Genomic DNA, 6000 nt, shown 5'->3' on the forward strand with positions numbered 1-6000 from the left:
CCCTACCAGACATACTATTAACCTGACTGTGACTTCTCCTTCCCAAACTTAAGAAAAGAGAAATTTAAAAAGATTAAGCAATTTTTTAAAAATAAAAGCTCTTCCATTAAATAGAAAAAAAACCACATGACTTAATGATTATAAAAAAAAATTAATGCTAACTGTACTCTAAGTTACATTCCAAGACTAACTTCTCATTTTTTATTAAGAATCACTATAAAACACTTGGTTTAAAAGGTATTCTAAACACAACTGGAGTAAAATGCCTTTTTTTTAAAATGCCATGATACAATAAAAAGTACTCATTATAATCAGAAGTGAAAAAATGTAGGCAAGTAAGGTATATATGGCACATTACTGAACCTTTTGGTGACTTCTTTGTCCACATTTAATTAGTTAATTTGCTATTAATTTCAAAAGAATTGCATTATCAAACCCATGGGTTTTTTCCTTTTCTTTTTCCTATTAGTGAAACTGGCACAGAAAAAAGAACTTAGCTCTACAACTAATATTACAACTTTAACTTAAACCTCTAACAGTTAAACGTGGAATGCATGAAACTATTTTACAGCTGAATCAAACCCATGATTCATTGTAGCAATGTAGTCTCTCTTTTGATTGTAGGGGGGTTTAATTGACAATCGTCTTTCTCTCAAATGTATATGTTAGAATTTTAAACTGTGTCTACCAATTATTTTCAAATATAAAGCATTAAAATCCACTTCTGATTTTTATTAGTCGGTTGTAACTAATGAGTCACAAAGCGCTTTCTGAGTGGTGGGGATCATGAGGGGAACATATTAGAATGTTTGCAAAGACAAAACATTAAAGGAAGAGACTTGAAAACATTATTTTTTGAAAATTATTTTGAAAATCACTATGCTTTTTTCCATTGAATTATTTCTAAATACGTAATTATATTTCAGAGACTTCCAGTGGCCTTGCACTAGGAGGACTTCATTAGGCTGTTAATTATTAAGATCCCACAGTAACACACAGAGTTAGATTCAGAGACTTGGCATTTACTAATATTAACATATTAACAGAGAGGCACTGCTGGAAGATTAAGACTTGAAATCCCAATTAAATTCCATGGTCTGTTTTCACAAGCAACTGTCCAGAACTGTCTTCATTTTTGTTGAAAAAAGCACAGTGTTAACTACAGAGATATTCTTTTAATTTTCTGCGGAACAGACCGCCCATGGTATTCCAAATCTATTTTTCAGGGAAGACAATCTACATTTTCCCTATTAACCTCCCCAGTAATTGAGTCACGTGTACACTATGCAAATGATTGACAGTTATAATCTTTAATAAGATTATAATAAGTATTACTTTAGTCTTCCATCTCCAGACACCATGGTTCAAATATTTCAATGAATCACAGTTTACCAGACCTCAACTATGGTGCTGTAGGACCAAGACTAACACAATTTTTTCTGGGATACCTGAGCTGTGGAATAGCCTAAACTGCGCCATATAAAAAAAAAAATAAAATCAAACACTGCAGCTCATTGCAGCAGACACAGATACTAGAAATTATACTAACTAGCAGTCTTAATGCCTAAGCTTTAATAACCACAGGCAAATTAACTTTTAATTTGTGATATTTGGGGGTTGTATCATAAAAAAGAGTTTGCCAGATCATAATTTTTCCTGTTCCATTTCTGTTGGCTGCACAGAAATTTAGAACTGGCACAACCAGAAGTTTGCTAACATAATGCCATTGACAAATAAGCAATTCACAAAAAAAAATTACCTTGCAAAAAGGTAATAAACTACAGTGGTAGAAAGCTTTGAAGAATCCACAGAGATTTTATAGTTCTGCTCAAGCATAAACTATTTGGACTAATTGGAAATTATTCTTGTGAATATTACAGAAGCACTGGTCATGTCTAAAACAAGAAAAATGAGATATTTTCATTATGAGAACTACCCACACAGCTTATCAGTTGCACAGGACTGGGTTTATTAATATTATTGATATTAATAAAAAATATTAATAAACAAAATAATAACATAGTTTGTTTCTATGTTAATATTTTCATTAACAAAGAAGGGGAAGGAGAAAGATGTCTCCATGAATATACCTTGGCTAGATGAGAATCAGAGTGCCCTTATGGCATTCTGGAAAAACAAAGAGCATTAGTTATGCTCAGTTAAAATAGTTTTGCCAAGAGACCAAACATATCAACTGCTGTTTGACAGTAACCATTGTGTTTTCCATAGGCATTGTGCCATTGCATTAAAATGACTCACTTCTAGATCACATTATTATCTGCTTTCTCTAGATTTCACTCAAAACTATAAAAACAGGAGACAGGGATGAAAGGAAAGCCCTCTGAAAAAAATAATTGTTTTTTCAATCTGAAAAATATATGCTCTGCATCCATATTCTAATTAACTAGACATCAATTGCTGATCCAAAGATTAACTGTATGAACAACAGGAGTAGCAGATAAGTTTGCATCTACAGTATTTTAATCACAGAAATTAATAATTGGCTAGAGGGAAAGAAGTAATTTGCAAGACCATGTTTATCATCTGAGGTCAAGACAAAATGAATCAGCAAATGCTTATCTGTGTGGTCTTCATTGAAAGGAAGCCTTAAATTCTTCATTAACAGTAGTAAAAATTCAGAAGAGGTAAATCTAAAATTCTTCTGTTTTCTAAATATAGGAGTGAAGTGTGACAACTGCCAAGAGGAAGGCTTAAAGACAAGACATTTTATGTACTGCATATAAACCTGTTAAATCTCAAATCTGTAAGTTACCTATAACAAGCTTTCTCCTTATTTTAATAATAAAATATCCTATTAATTTCAACTCATCCAGTCAAAATTAATGAACAAGCCTATGTAAGATACCAGAATACTGAGCATGTTGGGCCACTAAGGAAACATCATCATTATGAAATAACCTGAGAGGTCAAGCAGTAGCCTGAATGAAGATTTTTAACTACAGATTGTTTCATCATTGTCTGACATTTTCTGTATATTTCTGATTGCTAATATATAGGGAGGGAAAGAAAGGAGAATCAAGAAAAGCTTGGAAAAGGGGATGGGAAACTGAGATGGTAAAAGAGTTAGAGGGTACAATACAAATGGAAAAGAGACAATGAAAATCATAGGAGAGGGGAAAAGAAGGGAAACAGATCAGAATGAATTAATAGTTACAATAGGCAAGTGACCAACTAGTTGAAGAAAGCATTCTCTTCAGCCAAGAGGAGTGGTCAAAGGTGTGGCTAGTCATCAGCATACATCTCTGGCCACTGCTGGTCAAAGGTGCCTTTTGCTTTTCTATCACGTTAGTAGGAACATAATATATATATAGCATTTGGTACTGTATCCTCTCTTTCTCCAAGGTTACAACCACAATGTTCTCATCTAACTTCAGAAAAGTGCTTCCAAATTAAAGCATTGAAGACATTTGAGATTTTCATGTGACCTTCTCTTGCAACAGTTCTTCAATCTATCCACCTCATAAAGCTGTTAGATTCTCATTAGGAAAATTCTATCAAAACAATTGCAATTGCTACATGCCAGACAGATTAGTCTAGAATTTATGTAGTTATTTTTCTCTATACACGAAACAAATTTCTCTCCTAAAATGTAAGTCTGAAAACCCTGTCCCTTTCTATAATGTAACTCCTGTTTCTCTTAGTTATTTGCATAGGTCATGCACAAATGAAAAGGATTGCTGAGTCTGGACTCATACTTCAAGCATTCTGTGGTTTTAAATGTACATGAAGAACTGTAAAGCAGAATTTATCTACAAATGTATAACCTAGTGAGTCATCCTATCACTATGACAATGATTGCCCATACTTAGACTCTAAGAAATGCATCCTTCCCACTCTTACCTAGTTATATCCTGCGCAAGATGCATTTTGCCTAACATGACAAGACTTGAGATTTTTCCTCTTCCATTTTAACCGTCTCCTAGCAAGGAGAGGTTAAGATACATTACAAACAATGTTACTGCACTACTCAAAGAGAGATCATGGGATAGCAACCCACGGTTTCTTCACTGTAAGGACTCGGCCAAATCACCTTTGTTTTCTGGAGGAAGTAAGCAAAGGCCAAAATAAATACCTAAGTCAGCATAGTCACTGTGTCATGAAATACCCTTAAAAAGTTTCCCACTTCGCTGCTGCCTCCAAACCCTTGTTGCTCTCTCATACACTGGCATACTGTTCTGTCTAAAGAGTTGTATTGACCTGGATCAGTTAATTTACCCACTTACAACACTGCTTTTCCAACAGCTGGTGTGTCTGTAATTTGAAGGGTAGTGTACAAAGGCATGAGGACCAAAACTCCTTAAGCCAGCAGTTAAAGTTGCAGTATAATGAAACTATGGCCTAAGTAAGTTGCCTAAAACTGCACTCCACGTCAAAGGAAGATGGCCAGAAACTGAACTTAATGCTCCATGGCATGTCTACACTCTAATTTAAACATGACAGGGCAAGTTCACTTGCCCAAGGACCAACAGGCACAGACCAACCTACATCTGTGATCATGAACTCACTGTCTCCAAAATGGAGTGGCCTTGTCCTAGCTTCAAATGAGCGTGCATGGGCCTGAACAGAGGAAATAGCCCACAGGCTTTTGTGTCTGCTCACCTCTGTACCTCATGTATTCTTCCTCACCTTATGATACATCATCACAGCAATGCAATGATGAGTTTTTAAAGTGTTTAGAAAGAGTCCTCTTCCCTGTGTCTTCAGATGGTCATTAAAACTAACCACAGCAGCACACGTCCTGCATGTCAAAGCTGGGGCTCCTGAAGTCTCTGCTACTGCCACTTTTCAGGCTCATGTTCATTGTGGCCAACTTCCAGCTCTTTCTGCAAACCACTGGGGCTAACCCACATGTGTGCGACAGAAGCTACCAGAGCCACTGCTCTGTGCAGTCGAGCTCCGGCTTCTAGGAAATGACGTGGGAAAAGAAACTGGTGTTGGAGCTCAGCCGTGCTAGTTCACACCAAGGGTCTGCACTGAAGCATTTTTTTCTTCTAAAGGGAGGAAATGAAAAGAACGGCCAGTTCTATGGGAACTTTTCACTTTTTCTGACCTACATGGTGCATATCCTTATGTAACCTCAGGCTTATCAACACTCTTCTAAGAAGACTGGCATGATAGAGTAGCATATTTTTTGAATGTGAATCTTACAGGCTTCATTATTTTATTATGCACTTCCTTTATAGCTCTTTCCCAGCCTCCATTGCACCTTAACATGAGGAATAGTCTTACTTTAAAATCATCGCGCCTTTAGCTCTCACTATGAACTTCATTCCCCTATGAGCCATGCTGCATGTTTCCAGATCAACACCTTTTGGACGCAACAGTTAAGGATGTCAATATGAAAAGTTCCTCCCACCTCATAACCATTATTTACAAAACTAAAAGGAGCCTTGCAACTTCTTCCTTGGGATTGTTTAAGCCATAGATAATTGTTCTCCATTAGCTAACACACGACGCCTGCTTTTGCTTAATTTTCCATACATGGCTTGAGCCTTTGCAAGGCTAAGTGAGCAACTCAACATCTTATTTCTAGTATGTCTTAGCATTTAGATTTCTGACAACTGAAGCTGACGTAGAGTTACAGCCCACTGAAAGAACCCCGTGCTTCTGCATTATACTTGAATTCCAGGTGGAAACTCTCTGGAAACTAAAACCCAACATAGAGTCACATGAATGCACTGACAGCTTTCCTCTTTAAGACAGACCACTTAAATTATAACACCACATGATGCAAAGTGTAAAAATAGAAATATACTATGTTCAGGTCAAGATTCATATCTGCATTTAAATCTTGTTCTAAACCCCAAGTATTACTTACTCTCACCCTGCTAGAAATCCTTCTATTTTAAATTACAACAACGTGATACAAGAAGCTCTTAGCTACTTAAAAGATCTGTTCCAAAGAGTATTTTTCATATTCTGGTAGATCTGTCTGTCAGAGGCACTCAATACAGAACAATACTTCTGTTTACCTTTTAT

Source organism: Platalea leucorodia (assembly GCF_965183815.1).
Source record: "Platalea leucorodia genome assembly, chromosome: 1".
NCBI classification, from domain to species: Eukaryota; Metazoa; Chordata; class Aves; order Pelecaniformes; family Threskiornithidae; genus Platalea; species Platalea leucorodia.